Source organism: Mesoplodon mirus (genome assembly GCF_964341445.2).
Source record: "Mesoplodon mirus genome assembly, chromosome: 1".
NCBI lineage: Eukaryota > Metazoa > Chordata > Mammalia > Artiodactyla > Ziphiidae > Mesoplodon > Mesoplodon mirus.
In genome coordinates, this window is record NC_138976.1 from 74965400 (window position 1) to 74984697 (window position 19298).

Sequence of the window (19298 nt, forward strand, 5' to 3'; positions counted from 1 at the left end):
CCCAATCTGTCTAGCAGTGGCTGTGGTCCTCTATGATCACAACACTGGTCCGGCTGCCCCTACAGCACAGCTTCCACTCTCACTGGGCTGCAGAAACAACAGCCCCCACCCTTGCTCCTTCAGGTATAGGATGGTAACAGCTCCCAGCTGTCGCTAGTCCCTGAATACTTCACCACGCTTTGTTGGCTCACTTATCCCTGTCCACACCTTCCTAAGTTGTCCCTTCATCCTAGTGTCTTGAGCCGTCTGAACTGGATTCTATTTCTTGCAAGCTCCCTATCTTATATCTTCCATCATATCCTTCCCACCACCCCATTCCATCTGCCATATTCTCCACCCCCTACCTAGGTCAACTGCCCGGTGCGCAGGACATTCCTTGCCTCTGCATCCCACCGAGCGTCCCAACCACATGATAAAACATAGGCATTAGGCTCTGCACACTCCAACTATACAAGCAAGACACCCATGACTTCACTGTCTAGGTGGACCATTTCTGACCTGTGACTATCCCAATGCATACCATCCACGCACATCCTGACTCTGACCCACCTTGCACTCACCATCAGGATGGTGGATGTACCTCGCTCTGCGTTCTTCCCCCTGTATTGAAGCCCAGCTCCACCCTGACTACCAGGTTCCAAATGTTACTCAGGGTCTAGGCTGCCCTCATATCTGCCCTTCCATCCTATAACTCTGCTCCGGCTAGCACCTCCTCGTTGTAATCCATTGCTGTACCAGCTCTGTCAGCAGACATAAGGAGATGAAAGCCAGAAGACCTCCCATTGAATAATTAGCTTTCCATTAAAAACACTCAAATTCTGGCAGATTCCTTATCCATAAAACTGAGCTATATTTGGCATCATATGTAGAAGCATCATGGTCTTGGGTGAGAGTTCTTCATGACTAACTGCTAAATGCCTCCCTCATCCAGTGTCTGACCTCGCTCTCTGGGAGACCCACTCCACTCCAGCAATATCTACCCCAGACTAGAAGCAAAACACCACTTCTCCTGCTCCCTGAGAGTCTGCCTCTTTGCTCTCCAAAACACCACTCCCTTTCTTCCCAGCCTCCCAGCCCTCCCCCTCCAGAACATCAGCCCTCCTGCTTAATAAATAATTCTTACATCTTCCTCCACAACACTTCCTCTTTCTCTCTTGCCGCTTTCATTTACATACTGATGTCAAAAAGGAGGTGGGGGTGAGGAAGGGTTATAGCCAGGAGAGAAGATACATTATCTTCTTGGCATTTTACTAATAGGTCTTTTTTTCTCCTCCTTTCAAAATTTGAAGGGAGCTACACAAGCTGGAACAAATTTCTTTCAAGCTCGTTTAGCCTTTCTTGTGCTTTTTCCATTATCATTTTATAGCAGAGATTTCAGTGAGGATTCACAGTGAGTCATTTTATGAGGCAGCTCCATCTGTACCATCTGCAGGCATGACTTTCCCATCACTCTAGACATTACGTATCTCCTTATGGCAGCCCGGACAGGGGGTGGAGATTGCCAAGCCAGGTCACATGCCAGGAGTCCATCACTCATCTGAAGGGTGTGGGAAGGGTCTGCTTACAATTAGATTCATCTCCTGGTTCTGGATAATATGTCCCTCTGGCTTCAAATTCTTTCTTGCCAGCTCCCTGCTGGCTGGGCCCAGGAGGGCTTGAAGTCCTGCCTTCCCTGCTTTCTTTCCTCCTCTCTCTCTCATTCCCATCTCTCTCTCCCCCTTTCTCATTCTCCATTGTCTGCATCTATTTCTCTTTCCACCATTCCATCTCTTTCCCCTTCTTCACCTTCCTCTCTTTCCATCTCTCCTCCACCTTTTCCCCACTTGGCCCCATTCTTCATCTTCCTGCTCTTATCTTTCCCTCTTTTCTGTCCTTCTCACTGTTTCTGGTCCTTTGAAAAGAAAATTTTCAGGTCACCCTAACAGGGATTATTGCTGTTTCTCACAGGGTAACCAGAGTGCCAAAATTTTTTTAAGTCCATCTCCAGAGGGAGATAATCTCACATTTAACATGTTTTTAAGACTCATCAGGGCTTGTATATAATGCTAATTGCTGGAGAAAATATACTTAAGCCTTTAGGGGTAGGGATAGGAAAGCCATTTGTAAAATGAAGATTAGTGGGGTGCAGTCACCACTGAATGAGAAAGTAGGACTCCTCAGAAGAGGCATTTCAAAGCTATTAGTCACTAATGTAGCCCAAAATTTAATTTAGAATAAATTTAATTGTCAACCATCTCTCTCACATTCTATTCCATCCATCCTAAAACATCAAAGCCAAAAATGAGGGGCTTAAGCAATTAATGTCCCTGTAATTTACATTCATTTGCATATAACTTACATCTTACTTGTGAAAGCTACCTAAATATATACACAAAGACTCCCAAATCTTTGACACTGTCAATTCAATTTAAAGGGTGTTTAACACTGGCAAAAAGGTCTATCTTTTAATGACTAGTAGAATTACCACTCCATTAAGCTGATAAATCTACTTCGTGATTTTGGGGCACCAAGGGGGATTACTGTGGCATGCATGCATACATTCATTCATTTATAGCATTGCAGAGATACTCATGCAGGTTACATTAGAGATACTCAGTGAGTTATCAAATTCAAATCAGTGTGTTCAAATCCCTGTTGTTCTAGCTTACATATTACACGGCAGTTACCTTACCTCTAAAAGTCTCAGTTTCCTCATCTCTAAAATGTGCACAATAACACCCACCCTTAAAAATATACTATGGAATACACCCTCTATTCTAGTAGAACTTATTGGATGATGCCTGATGCCTTTTCCTTGTCTTAATAAGCTACTCTATTCAGCATTTCTTCATCACAAGATCAACACCAACTCTGACATGGTAGGAAAACCATTTAAAATGGAATCCAAGTTCTGGGTTTGAGTCCCAATTCTAACTGCTAGTTGTATGCCCTTGGTAAAGTCCTATCACTTCTCCAGTCCTCAGTTTCCTCAGCTTTCAAGTTAAAATATGACTAGTATAAAAAGTTGATGATTGAGCTGAACAATAGCTGTAAAAGTACATTTTACATAAATGTGAAGTATTTTTCTTTTCCAACACAGCTTTTATAAACAATAGACAGTGTGAAAAAGGTGAGCTGCCCTGAGATAAGTATGGGGCTGAGAGATATTTAGTCTGTGAGCCACTTGGCCAAGACAAGTGTACCATATCTGCCATCATCCACCATCTAAAGACTCTACCAAGGGGGTGGGGATGGTGGAAATTTTGACAACTCAACAGTAAAAAACAGAATGTATACATTAATTCACAACAGAAAAGGAAGTGAAGTCGTGGCAGAAAAAAGAAATCTACACTTTTTTCTATACATTAACATTTTTATACATTTTTATCTATACATTAATACCACATTGTCATTTGTGAAGTTTAACTTGCAATTTACTCCAAGGCCTAGAAAAAGAATTGGAATATAAAACCCTTGTGGAGTGTCATTCTCTTTGCCCAAAGATGGTTCATGTCCATCAACAATTTCTGGTGTCACTGACCGCAAGGGTTTGTTGATTCCTCTGTTAACTCTTCAGGGGGTAGATGAGTCACCTTTCTGTAGCCCCTGTCTCTTCTCTCTTGGGAACTTTCAAAGGACTTGGGGTGCAACAAATGCTTTCCTGGGCCCTATGTGGTGAGTTTCCATTTTATCATCACTTATTCAAGATTCAACATGGATATGAACTTAATATAGGAAACCAGAATATAGATTCATGGTTGTAGAGTTACCAGAAAACAGAAAGCACAGCTCCTCCTGTCCTTTCTTTTGTATCCAGGCGGGAAGATTTGCTCCCTACACCATTTCTCATCAGAAAGTAGATAACCAACTAAATGGAAAACTGCTCCCAGATGGCATCATTCAGTAGTGGGAGATCAACATCCTGGAATTTCAGGATCTGTTCTATAACTCTCTGTGTGATCTTGACAAGTCCCTTAATCCTTCTGATCTCAGAGTTCTCATTTGTAAAAGTATAGGATTCAATGAAATGGTCTCCATCTAAGCCCACGGCCCTATCCAGTAATTTTCAGGGTTAACTGAATTGAGCAAAGCTAAAATATTGATTTCTGATCAGACTCATTATATTATTTACTCCAAGAGAAAGATTCCTCCTTTTTAAAAAACAGATTAAGAAAAATAAACTGTTAGCTCTGGAGATGTAATGTCACTTTGGTTTTCGTATGTAGTCCATGGTGGACTTTAGGATCAGAATGATGAGTGTAATTTTAACCCTGCAATTAAACATGGATTTAAAGCACCTAGCACATGGGCAGATCCAAGCAAATGTTATTTCCCCTTATACAACCTTTCCCAGGGTCTTCAGTGTACTCCTGAAACTGAAAAAGTGAAAGCTGCTCAAATATCTGCTTTCAGGAACACATCTCATCCATGCAATGCCAACAATAGCAAAAGAAATCCCAATTTTAATGCAGATGTTGCACACACTCATTGCTTCCTTGTCTTCTGGCACAGGAACTGAGATCTGATACTTGGGACTTCATTTTTCCTTTGTGCAAGATGAGCATTAGGTCCTTTGCTTAGAAAGAGCTCAATTGATCTGTCTCCAGGATGACGTGCATGATAAAAAGAAAAACAATGTAAGTGAGGGGAGTTTCTTTTTGTCTTTCAGGTAGCCTTAGAACACTTCTTTCTGCTCAAACATCGTTTCCCTAATAGTAGGGTAGTAGTAGTGTGGAATGTGAAAAGATTACTCAAAATTAGGGCCATTTTGGAGGCCAGGTGTATTAAAAACTATGCCCTTCCTGCCCCACCTTGACCGAGAAGAACACAGAGGGAAGAAATCAGGACAGGGTTTTCTGTCAGCTCCTGCAATAATAAGATAGTTCAATATCTGGATCTTTATTTTTTATAATATATTGTTTAAACTTTTATTTATTTTTTATTTTTGGCTGTGTCGGGTCTTCGTTGCTGCACGTGGGCTTTCTCTAGTTGAGGCAAGCGGGGACTACTCTTTGTTGCGGCACGGGGGCTTCTCATTGCAGTGGCTTCTCGTGTTGCAGAGCATGGGCTCTAGGCACACGGGCTTCAGTAGTTTTGGCACATGGGCTCAGCAGTTGTGGTTCGCGGGCTCTAGAGCGCAGGCTCAGTAGTTGTGGCGCATGGGCTTAGTTGCTCCGCAGCATGTGGGATCTTCCTGGACCAGGGCTGAAAGCTGTGTCCCCTGCATCATCAGGTGGATTCTTAACCACCACGCCACCAGGGAAGCCCAATATCTGAATCTTTACACCAAAAATTTCAGGGCAAAAATTTCAGTTGATTGGGATAACAAATCACAAAGCACAAACACCAGATTTCAAAAAGCTTCTCATTCCTTGATTCAGATTCAGAGGCAAAGACTCATGATGCTGATGAAACAAGTATTTAATAAATAATACAATTTTAATGAAAAACACAAGAGACTGATAGAAAAGAATGCAGCCTCCTGCTGCACCAACACATAGCCCCAAGTACAGACACAATCATTTACAACAGGGGTAAAGAGGTCCTGTTCTCCACACAAGTCCAATATGGTAGCCCGAGCTCAACTGATGAAAGATGCCAATTTTTCAATGAACATCCTTTTTCTGATTTTTTTTCTTTAAAATATTCCAAGAGGTAGAATTATGGATACCAAGTCTATGCACGTTTTTAAAGCTACTGAGACTTATCCCCAAACTAGTGCATTTTTCTTCAAGGGGAGCCCCTCTGCTTAGCGTGGTGGCATGTGGGATACCCAGGACTGGATGTTAAGTGGCATACAAATCCCAACCTCCTTTCCTTGGCATTGAATAGAATTTGAGGTGCTGCCTGTCATCCTCTTTGCAGCCTAGGCCTACTTTCAGCAGCTCCATTCAGTTGCAAGAGGCTGCGTGCCGGACACCAGAGGACAACCACAGAACTGCCTCTGCTTGACACCCTGTGAAGGTCACATGAGCACAAACCTTTCAGGGGAAGCCCAGATGTCAACAACCAAAGTAAACAAGAGAGTCACTCACTAAGGGAGCACTCCCTGCTTTTTTCAACATAAATAATCTATGTTTATTACAGAAAATAGACAGGATAATATTTTAAAAAGCAAAGTCACCCATAACCTCACCACCCAGAGACAACCATCTTTGCATGTTTATGTATGTCCTTGTATTGATAGAATTCATTCCCATACAAATAAGTAAACTTGCATTTTATAAAAATAGAATTATAGCATATATATACTATGCTACACTTATTTTTTCAGACTTAGTAATACACAACATTCTATACTTTTGAAAACATCAAATCCTGTACTTTGGCATATTTAGGGTGTTTCCAACTTTTCTCTGTTAAAACATGTAGACACACACACTTGCACGGCATTTAATTCTGGAAGGATATCTATTTTTTTTAAATCGCACTACAATAAACATCTTTGAACATGTATGTTTTCAATGGACATCCTTTTTTCTGATTTTTTTTCTTTAAAATACTCCAAGAGGTAGAATTACGGATGCCAAGTCTATGCACGTTTTTTAAAGCTACTGAGACTTATCCCCAAACTGTAGTGCATTTTTCTTCAAGGGGAGCCCCTCTGCTTAGTGTGGTGGCATGTGGGATGCCCAAGATTGGATGTTAAGTGGCATACAAATCCCCACTGCCAAGAAGCCGATGGGAAACAAACTGGAACCCTTTCTAAAGCATTAAGGTGATTACTGCTTAGTACCCAGATATCTTTCAGCAATTTCATATAAAATATTCCTTCATGTCAGACCCATAATCACCTTTTCAAACTTGTGCCGTGGAGAGTCATCGATATGTGTTCAGCACGCAGGGCATAAATCTCTCAGAGCGCAATGCAACCTGCAGAGCCTCCCTCCCACAGGCGTGGGGCTGCTCCACGGCAGCTGAAAAGCACATGTTCTGGTCCTCCACCCTCACCTCTTCTCCCACACCCTCCTCCAGCTTCCTTCTGCCTTCAGGCTTGCACATTTCTCCTTGACAGTTGTTCTCAGAAAAATATTTCTAAGATGCTTACCTATGCAAATCTGTGTTTCAAAACAGTACCCACAATCAAACCTAAGCGCACAAAAGGCTACACTCACTGGTGGCCAAATGAGCATGTCAGGATGACCAAAGAGGTAGGGATTTGGTGAGTGCCGATATACAGCCCAGAGCCTTTCTGGCCTGAGTTATTTGTCCAGAGGAGGGGAATTTAGATGCTCTGCCCTTCCATTGAAGAGCCGCACACACAAATGAGGACCAGGTAGCAGACGGATCAGGCAGGTGTCGTTCCCCAAGGAGCTGGCATGAAAGTTAACATAAGAGAGGAATCTTTCTCACAGTTCTAGGGTGTTCGCCATCAGACTTGTCAGGTCTTACTTCACTAGGAAAAAAATAATCCATCTAAGTACAAACAGCTTCCCAAGCCCTGTGCTAAGGAGTCCAGCTCGTCCCAAAGCTGCCAAGAGTCCCCATTCATGTTTCCCAGCATTCTCTGAGTGCAGGTAGGCTTGGCTGCCCTCGCCTATGTAACCACACACAGGCTTACTCCACCCTGGCCTGTGCGCATGCAGCATTTTCTGACACTGCAGCACGTGAAATAGCTCTGCTGACCAGAGGGGAAGAGGGGGAGGGATAAACTGGGAGACTGGGATTGACATATACACACTACTATATACAAAATATATAATTAATAAGAACCTACTATATAGCACAGGGAACTCTACGCAATACTCTATAATGATCTATATGGGAAAAGAATCTTAAAAAGAGTGGATATATATGTATGTATATAACTGACTCACTTTGCTGTACAACTGAAACTAACACAACATTGTAAATCAACCGTACTCCAATAAAATTTTTTTTTTAAAAGGACAAAAAACAATGAAATAGCTGTGCTGTTATTTCCATTGTGGTCTTGCAGCCAATGCCAAGTGACCTACAAGCAACTGAAATGCACCTGAGACCGGTCATGGGAGAGCTATTTCAAGTCCAGGTCTGTGTGGGACCTGGAGTATCAGAGGAAGATCCTAGTGCTGTGTGCTTTGGCCGCTGCTGCTTATGGTCATTGCCATCTGAGTTCATTGCCATCCTCGGCTGTTAGGGCTCAGGGGTAGTTGCTGGGGGAGGGGAAAGCTGGTAAGGACTTGGACAGGACTGTAGGTGTGTATGACAGCTGTATAAAGCTAGCCTGTTAGTGGGAGATGGAGGGGTAGGCGGCGCTGGGGGCTCCAGAGGCTGAAAAAATACACCCCTGGTGAGTGGGTATTTTTCTCCAACCAGGCTTTCAGGAAGAGGTGAATGCTTTTCTCTCTGCTCAGCAGCTCCCGAGGGATGACAAGTTTCTCAGCCAGATTCCCACACTCAGAACAGTCTCAGTCCCTAAACACCATCTCCTGAGAATCTCCAGCCCACTGGTGGGTCAACAGTAGTTATAACATCAACAATAACGGCATCTGTGATGTGTGGAGCCCTACATGCCACTGTACGCGTCCTCGTAAACAAAACTGTACTCAGTTTTATTTAATCCTCCTAACATCTCTGTGAAGTTGGTATTATTATTCCTCCTTTTATAGATAACTATCCTGAAGCTCAGAGAGGTTACACTGACAGCCCAAGTCAAATAGCTAGTCAACGGCAGAGCGGGGTTTGACTGCTCTTAACCTGTGCACCAGGTACACACCTATCTGTTCACTCAGAACGGGGCATGTACCAAGGGCACATACTCAGAAGACAAACACATTCACAAGTTTTTCCCACTGGCTGTTTACCCAGCTTGTATCTCCAGAAGGTTCACTGGGCCACATCATACTGCCCCCAAACCCACACAACCACACAAAAATGGCCCCAAACAAAACCATCCTCTTTCATCCAAACACTTCTTCAGTTCTGACCATGGAACCACCATATCTACATCAACCCTGTGTGAAACTAGTCATTTATCTAACCCTTCTTCCTTACCTCCATGCAGTAAGTCTTGTTTTTTCTCCTCCAAAATGGTTCTTCAAGGCAGCTGATCATCACTTTCTTATTCCAACTGCCTTGGAGCTGTGCTCCCTGCCTCAAGCATCTAGACCCTCTATTCCAAACACCAGTTTCAGACTAGACTTCCTTCAGCAGCATTTCTGCCGTTTCCTACCTCCCTCTAGACCTACAATCTTGAGGTGAGATTCCTCTGTCTGGATATCAAGGCCCCCTATAGCTGGCCCCATCCTACCTTTCCATACTCCCACCTTTGTTCTGCACAATGAGATCACCTCCACCAATCCCCTCACCAACAAGACCCACCTGTCAGTCTGTACCACTCCAACCCAAATCACTGCTCAAGCACCATTCTCATGATTACACAAGTTTAATATCATTGCATTTCACAGAGAACCCAGTGTATAGGACTCAGTCAACACATCCATTTCTAAATTAACTATGATATAGTCTGGACAATTTTCCTGAATCAAAACACACAGCTTGGCTTTGTATGAAACAGATCTTGGCCTTTGATTGACCATAAATTTAAGTGAACCAGTTGAGGAACACAGCCACTTGAAAAAGCCAAGACAAGGCAAACCAGGCCTGTGTCATGAAAAGCATGGTGCCCAGATCATGAATATAGGTCCCAAGACAGCCTCCACTGACCAGGGCACATCCTGAGTGATGCATGCAACTCTGATGTCCTGCTCAAATTCCATGTATCACCTGGTCAAGATATTGATCATCCCCAGAAGTGCGATAAAGCTAAAGAAGGGATATAGAATTGATTACAAAGGAAAAACCGTGGTGCTCTCTTCAGCAGCACATATATTAAAATTGGAACAATACAGAGAAGATTAGCATGGCCCCTGCACAAGGATGACACGCAAATTCATAAAGCATTCCATATTTTTAGCTTCATGTAAAAGAATGAAATTAGAGCACTCCCTAACACCATACACAAAAATAAACTCAAAATGGATCAAAGACCTAAATATAAGGCTAGACACTATCAAACTCTTAGAAGAAAACATAGGCAGAACACTCTATGACATAAATCACAGCAAGATCCTTTGTGACCCACCTCCTAGAGAAGTGGAAATAAAACCAAAAATAAACAAATGGGACCTAACGAAACTGAAAAGCTTTTGCACAGCAAAGGAAACCAAAAACAAGACCAAAAGACAACCCTCAGAATGGGAGAAAATATTTGCAAAGGAAGCAACTGACAAAGGATTAATCTCCAAAATTTACAACCAGCTGATGCAGTTCAATATCAAAAAAGCAAACAACCCAATCCAAAAATGGGCAGAAGACCTAAATAGTCATTTCTCCAAAGATGACATACAGATTGCCAACAAACACATGAAAGAATGCTCAACATCATTAATCATTAGAGAAATGCAAATCAAAACTACAATGAGATAGCATCTCACACCAGTCAGACTTGCCATCATCAAAAAATCTACAAACAATAAATGCTGGAGAAGGTGTGGAGAAAAGGGAACCTTCTTGCACTGTTGGTGGGAATGTAAATTGATATGGCCACTATGGAGAACAGTATGAAGATGCCTTAAAAAAACTAAAAATAGAACTACCATATGACCCAGCAATCCCACTACTGGGCATATACCCTGAGAAAACCATAATTCAAAAAGAGTCATGTACCAAAATGTTCATTGCAGCTCTATTTACAATAGCCAGGACATGGAAGCAACCTAAGTGTCCATCAACAGATGAATGGATAAAGAAGATGTGGCACATATATACAATGGAATATTACTCAGCCATAATAGGAAATGAAATTGAGTTATTTGTAGTGAGGTGGATGGACCTAGAGTCTGTCATACAGAGTGAAGTAAGTCAGAAAGAGAAAAAAAATACCGCATGCTAACACATATATATGGAATCTAAACAAACAAACAAACAAAACAAAAAAAACGGTCATGAAGAACCTAGGGGCAAGACGGGAATAAAGACACAAACCTACTAGAGAATGGACTTGAGGATACAGGGAGGGGGAAGGGTAAGCTGGGACAAAGTGAGAGAGTGGCTTGGACATATACACACTACCAAATGTAAAATAGATAGCTAGTGGGAAGCAGCCACATAGCACAGGAACATCAGCTCGATGATTTGTGACCACCTAGAGGGGTGGGGGGCTAGGGAGGGTGGGAGGAAGACGCTAGAGGGAGCAGATATGGGGATATATGTATATGTATATAGCTGATTCACTTTGTTGTAAAGCACAAACTAACACACCACTGTAAAGCAATTATACTCCAGTAAAGATGTTTAAAAAAAAAAAAAAAAGGAAAGAAAAACCATGGAAGGAATCAGTATGTTCAGAGGACCATCCAATAGAAGGGACATTCTAGCAAAGACACAGATTTTTTTCTATGTTCTTCCATTGGGCAGAAGCACTAAGGTGCAAGTTTTAGGCAAGGGACACAAAAGATCCCAATTTAATATGTGTATTAAGTCAGTATTATAAGTAGTAATTCCCCTGTCATTAAAAGTGTTGGAGCAGACATGAAATGTCTACCTCCAGAATGTTTTAGTAAGAATTCCTATACAACATGGTAAATCAACTATACCCCAATAAAATTTTCCTACATTGAGTGGAAGCTACAATGAGACGGTCCACTAGAGAGACTCTACCACTTTCTTTGCTGCTGCTTTTGCTGACATAGAAGAGGTCCCAGATTTCTCTTGCCTCCTAAAAACATGAAAGTAATTTAGTTCCAATATTCCCAGGCTACACTCTTTTCCTTTCTGAATCAGCCACAGTGAGTTGTGACAAGTGAAAACCCGAATGCCTATAGGCAGGTGATCAATTTTCTGCATCAGACTGAGATTAAACCATAGAGAGTGGAGTCCAGTGTAGAACAAATAAGTTCATGCACTGCTCAAAGGTATTCAAATTCCAGTTATTTTTAAATATTGTGCCAATAAAAATGGAATACCAGTTTACAACCCCTGAAACCATCACAGTACAGAATGAAGTATTGAAGAATTTTGCTTTGTTTTGTTCTATTTTGTTTTTGCTATGGTCATAGATCATAGTGATCAGTAGCATGGGTTCTGAGACAGAACAACTGGGTTCAGGTACAAGCTCAGTAATTTCCAGTTATTTCACTTCTCTGAACCTTAGTTTTCTCATCTTTAAAACATATTAAAAAGTATACTCACCTAATTGGTTTGTTTTGAGGAAAAAATGGAATAATATATACCACATGCTTAGAGCAGTGCCTAACATTAAATAAGCACTCAAAAACGAAGGTGAAATTGGAAAGATATTCTAAAGTGCATTCTTTATAGGAATCCCCAAGTGGCCGAGCTTACCTTAGAGCAGCATTTCCTGATCCATAGTCTTTGTTTTTTTCTTGTTGTTGTTGTTTTTTCTTATTTAACATTTTATTTTATTTTATTTTATTTTTACATCTTTATTGGAGTATAATTGCTTTACAATGGTGTGTTACTTTCTGCTTTATAACAAAGTGAATCAGCTATATGTATACATGTATCCCCATTATCCCCTCCCTCTTGCATCTCCCTCCCACCCTCCCTATCCAACCCCTCTAGGTGGTCACAAAGCACCAAGCTGATCTCCCTATGCTATGCTGCTGCTTCCCACTAGCTATCTATTTTACATTTGGTAGTGTATATATGTCCATGCCACTCTCTTTGTCACAGCCTACCCTTCCAGTAAGTGTTCTGCACTAAGAGGGCTCCATGATTAAATAATTTTGAGAAATGATACACAGTATAGAAATCCCTTTGGAGATGGACAGTAGCATACATTAACTTGATTTACTCTGGTAGAGTTAATCACAAAACCTCTATCCTTTGAAATATCCATCTAAAACCCAAAGATCCAGTATTTTTATGAATATATTTTAGAAATGCCTCCTTCTGGGAGCTTCCAATTTTTCTTAAAATATTTACTCTTTCACCATTTATATCCACTTCTGCTTCCAAGAAAGGATTTGAAGCACATGCTAAGGGGTCAAAGAAATTTATTTCTCTAGAGATTGTAAACCTCAACCTCCTCTTTGCTGGGCTTCTTTCCTCCCCCAGATCCACTGCAAAACTTCAAAGCCAGTTTTGATATCCATTTCTTCACCCTGGTTCAATGGTCCTGAAGTCTACATACATTCTGTCTAAATGATCACCTCTTCTGCACTACTGAATATCTATAGAACCGTTCCCCCTTTCTGAAGTCCCTGGGCCACTTTCGTACCTCTCCAGGTCAAATTATTCCAACCATTGTGCCCCAAGTTGTAAGGGACACAACGGTAGCATAAGACAATGTCCCCTAGCTGCATGGAGCTTACCTTATCCTGGAGAGGCCAGATCTACACTCCTGAGCGAGTCAGAAATCAGAATTCACAACCAAACTCTGTGACCTGAGAGGTGATCTGAGAGCTCCTCCTTCAACCTGACATTGACTTTCTGCATTGCATTTTCAGTGGAACGGCTTAGAGAAAAGATGAGTGTTTTCCCAAGGCACGAACTGCCTCTATCAGGGGTAAGTAATGGGTACATCAAACCTCTTAAGTGTAAGTGCTATGGTTGAACCTGAGCTGCCTGGGACCTTAACTAGAGAAATGTGGAAGGTTTCCATTCCTGAGGGTCTTTATAAACAACTTCCTCAAATTCACCCAAAACTTGTATTGCTTCTAGAAGAACTCAGAGGAAAATATTTTTAATTCATGACATGGTCTAGAAATCAACTGTGGACTAATTAGCAGGGAATGTTGAGTTTCAAGCAGTTTGGATAATTTGGGGTGGTCCAGATCAAGTTTGGAGCAGTCCCCATTTAAGTCAGCCTGTCAGACTTCCAGTGTTTGGAGTGTGACTTTGGGGGTTGGTGGGGGGTTTGAAGGTGAGGGAAGGTTCATGCATGAGTTAAAGAGCAGATGTGGCCCCTGAGATTGACTGTGCTCAGCAAAAACTGCCCTTCCGTGTATGAAGATGCAATAACTAGTTCTGTAGTTCCCCACCACAGGGCAAGTTGGGGAAAACAGGGCAAGGAAACCAAGAACAAGAATACCAGGGACTCAATCCCTTCATTTGGAACAACTACTAAATGAACATTTGAAAAGGTGTTACATAGTTTATGAAAACAGTATCACATGCGCTATTTAATTCTCACAAGTGTCCTTTGAGCTGGGATCCCTGTCTCCTATTTACAGATGGAAAAACCGCAGCTTAGAGGCAGAGGTAAAATGGTTTCCTCAAGATCCCATGGCTCATAAGTGGCAGAACCAGGACCCAAACACAGAGCCTCATGGATCCAAATTCCACATTCTTTTCCTCTTTAATCACCTTTAGTTTTTTTTTTTTTTTTTTTTTTTTTTTTTTTGCGATACGCGGGCCTCTCACTGCTGTGGCCTCTCCCGTTGCGGAGCACAGGCTCCGGACGCGCAGGCTCAGCGGCCATGGCTCACGGGCCCAGCCGCTCCGCGGCATGTGGGATCCTCCCGGACCGGGGCAGGAACCCGTGTCCCCTGCATCGGCAGGCGGACTCCCAACCACTGCACCACCAGGGAAGCCCACCTTTAGTTTTTGACTGGACTTCTTTGCTACCACCTGAGGAGTCGAGATAGCGAGTGGTAGGAAGAGGAAAAGAATGTGGAATTTGGATCCATGAGGATCTGTGTTTGATGTTATATATGAAAGCTGTTAAGAGAGTAAATCCTGAGTTCTCATCACAAGGAAAACATTTCTTCTTTAATTTCGTATCTATATGAGATGGTGGATGTTCACTAAACTCGTGGTCATCATTTCATGAAGCATGTAAGTCAAATCATTATGCTGTACACCTTAAACTTATACAGGGCAATATGTCAATTTATCTCGATAAAACTAGAGGAAAAAAATTAAAGGTGAAAAGGCAGAAGAAGTTCTCCATGCCTGCTAAACCCCTCTGCAACAAGTGACATTCCAACGTCAGCTAGCGGAAGAGCCTATCTGCTCCAGATGCATGCAAGTCCTCCAGATCTGTCCAACTCTTTGTCACATCCCTTGTCCACAAGCAGTAAACCAACCATTTCAAAATCATATGGAAATGGTACATCCAGACAGTGGAATATTATCCAGTACTAAAAAGAAATGAGCTATCAAGCTATGAAAAAAAATGCAGAAGAATCTTAAATGCACATTACTAAATGAAAGAAGCCAACCTGAAAAGGCTGCATACTCTGATTCCTACTATATGATATTCTGGAAAAGGCAAAACTAAGGAGACGGTAAAAAGATCAGTGGTTACCAGGGGTCGAGGCAGGGGAAAGGATGAATAGGCAGAACACAGAAGATTTTGAGGGCAGTGAAACTCTTCCGTATGACACGATAATGGTGGATGCATGTTATTATACATTTGTTAACGCCCATGGAATTTACAACACCAAGACTGAAGCCTGATGTAAACTATGGACTTTGAGTGGGGATGCATCAATACAGATTCATCAAATGTAACAAAGGTACCACTCTTATGGGAGATATTGATGGTGGGAGAGGTGTACACGTGTGGAATCAGAGTTTATATGGGAAATCTCTATACCGTCTGTTCAATTTTTCTATGAACCTAAAACTGCTCTAAAAAAAGTCTATTAAAAAAAAAAGTAGGTTCACATACTCAAGTTGTTCCAAACATACTTAAAAGTTCTCCAATGACTTACTTGCCTATCAGTTTTTAAGTTTAAATTAGCTAAAAATAAATAAAATTTCAAATTCAAAACAAAACTCATATGGGAGTCACCACAGAACCTCATCCTCATTTCTTTCTAACTAGGGGCTTCTTATAGTCCCTTCTTCCCAGGAGCAATAGACCATTCTGAGAATCTGTTGCCTAGATTTGGGAAGCATTTCCCCAGTCGAGGGGAGGTATGTGAACATCCTAGCAAAAGTGAGTTGTTACAGCTGGAACACTACCCAAATATGGAACCATTCAAACGTCCATGCTCCCCGTTCACAGAATCACTCTGAGCCCCAAGATTAAAAAGGAAAGTCTGTGGAACTGTCTTACAAAAGTGGAAGCATATTGCCAGGTTGCATGAGTCATCCTGGTCCAGCTGGCATCTGCTTCTCCCACCAGAATAGGGATACTTCTTCCCCATCCACTCCTGGAAAACACCTCCTAATGACTGTGGATGGTGCCCGAGAGAGGAGGAGGAGGACAAGAGCCACCTTCCTGACCCAACAAGCAATCTGTTCACACCTGGCAGCGTGAACTTTGATTATCCTCGACTCAGGTTGTGTAACTGCAGGTGTCTCTAGTTTTCACAAAGCAAAGGAGCTCTTGTCTGGAATAAATGAGATAGATAAATTAGAGGGGGAAGGGAAAGAGTCAAAGGTGTCCCTCCCCACTCCCCCCACTTTTCATCTGTGGTGATCTGGGCTCTCTAATCTATTGTACAAATGTCTGCACACAGCATGCCAACACTTGCTTGTAAACCCACTGGAGAAATATCACCTGGAGACAATGAATAATGTCTGCTTCATGCCGTTCTCCCCTAATATACTTTTTGTTTTGAAGGCATCATATGGATTAAGTTAGTAACACCCATCCTCACGTTTTCAAGCCGCTATCTCCCCCTAAATCATCTCTCTTTGGAACTTGACAGGTTATCACACCTTGTCTCATTTCATGCTGCAGCTTCCCACGAGCAGATTAGTCTTGCTTCACAAATCACAGGCTCCTTTCCCGAGTGAAACACCTTCAAAATTACAGCAACTTTCCCCAAGGGGTATCAAAGTTCTTTTTTCCAAGGTCTGTGGTGTTCCACTAAGAGGCTTCATTGTTCTGAAGCACCACACCTTGGATCATCTCCTTGGCTGAGGGTATTATCATAAAACAGCAAGAAGAGAATTCGCCAAGCCCATGATAACTTCATCTCTGCACTTAACAGGGTGTCCTCCGGGCAGGGCTCCAGGTGGCCTCCGCCTTGCGAACCTTCAGAGGGGCAGGCGATGCCTGGAGCTGCTCTCCCAGGCCTAAGGTGCAGAGAGAGACAGGAAACAGTCTATCAGCAGCATCCTAGTGGTTCTGTGGTTTATGAAATTCAAGCACAACCGCTTGCAATTTGCCAACTCATTCCAACCCATGGTTAGACAGCCATATGTGGCAGATTCTGTATAGACATGTACCATAGAAGTGTCAAAGAATCTGCTTCTTCCAAGTATCCCTATGATATTCTTCATACTTGCAGTGGCTATGTATTGCTTCTACCCACTCAATATTCATTCCTTTTCTTGTGCTATCAGTACCTCAGTTTCTCCTGGGGGGATCACATCTTAGCTCATAAAATTTGGTCCTAGCACTCAAGGTGAACATTTGACCAGGCCTAGTCAATGAGAAGACTCCATCACCCTGGCTACAGTGATTGATTCAGTGACAGTCGTGTGACCCACATCTGAGAACTTCAAGAACAATTAAGAAAGAGATGATCCCTTTCCACGGGGGTTGCTAAGCTGGTAAAATGTAACTCTGGATCTGAGGGTGGTTATCTTGCTACCACAGGGTGAGGGTGGGGGAGATCCTATGTGAAAATGGTGCCCTTGCAGAAGGAAGCACTGTCAAAAGTGAGAGAAATACACAATAACATTGTTTGACACCTGGATCCAGCCATGCCTGAAGTCACTGCCACATTCTAATCATAAGCACCAATAAATTTCCTTTCTTGCTCAAGACAGTTTTAGCTGGGCTTCTCTCTCAAAAACAAAGAGCTCTGATAAATACATTGCCCAATAACTTAAAGAAAATAAAAGACATCAGCAGTCCCAAATGATTCATGCATTGATTTATGGTAAAATATATATTGAATACCTAACCTATGTCAAGCTCTATGTTTGGTGTTAGGGACACACAGACAAATAGGACACAATCCTTGCCTTAAAGGTTTTATATTCTAGTCCAATTTAGCAACAAAATCCACAGTTTCAATAGCTCAAGGGATAATGAGGATTCCTGAATTTCTATTAAGAAATGAAATAGCATGGATTAGCACAATTATCTAGCAACTTCGTTTAATCCAGATGAGTGTGCCTTAGTACTTAGGACGCAACTTACTTCTATTACATGCTTTTGTGAAAAGAGCTAAATGCATATCTAATAAATTCTGGGAAGAGGAGAATGGTGGCCACGTGTTGCTTATGTTTGCAGAGAGTCCATTCCTTCTTCTGATAATGAATTTGGGGAACCACCTCCACCACTGCTTGCAGTCTTGGTGAGACTGTCTATTTGGTGACTCTGTCAACTTGGCAAGACTGCTCCCAACCCACATCAAGGCATGGCCATACGACATAAGTTGGTCCAATCAATTAAATCACTCCTTCTCAGTCCCCTTTTCAAGTCCTCCCCTCCCCCATATACCTGCCTAGGGCCTCTTCTCTTTTCCATCTATATTCACTCCCAAGTTGATCTCAACCAACCTCATGGCTTTAAGTACCATTCACTTAAATTAATTTTAATTAATTTAATTTAATTAATATCTCCATCACAGATCTCTCCCTGAACTCCAGATCACCCACTTGCATGTCCAACTGCCGACTCTTGATACTTCCTCCTGATCTCACCCTTAGCATGCCCACACCACACTCCTGAATCCTGCAAACTTGCTCTTTCCTACAGCCTTTTCCATCTTAAGAACTGCTCAGGTGAAAAACTTGGGAGTCACCATTGATTCTGCTCTTTCTTTTCACACTCCATATCCTGATGGCCATCAAATCTGACAGCTCTCCCTTCACAAGAGATCCAGAAGCTGGTCGCTTCTTATCATCACCTCCACTAAGATCACTCTGGCCCAAGCCCAAATCATCTCCTCGCTGGATGATTGCAGAAGCTTTCTTTTCAGTGACCATGATTCAGCTTTTGTTATATTCAGTATATTATCAACAGAGCAACCAGCAGGATTAAGTCAACACTATTCCTCTGCAAGGAAATGTCATCTCCCAATATCCACACCAATCTCCTCTAGGTCTTGACTCAAACATCACCTTCTACATCAGGCATTTTCTGACCACTCTATGTGAAACTGCATCACCCTCCTGCTGCAGGTCCCTATCCCATTATACCCTCCTTCATTTATACTCCATAACACTTACTGCTACCTAACATACTAAATATTTTTGGCTTTTTTTCTTATTAGTTTATTGTCATCTCCCCCAACTAGAATGCAAGCTCCATGAGGGTAGGGCTTCTGTCTGTTTTGTTCACTGCTGTAACCATAAAACCTAGAAGAGTGCCTGGCACCCATTACCTGATGAATGAATGAATGAACAATGAACACGGTGGTCTCTTTAGAGGAGGGACCCAGTGATGGAAAACAGTGCAG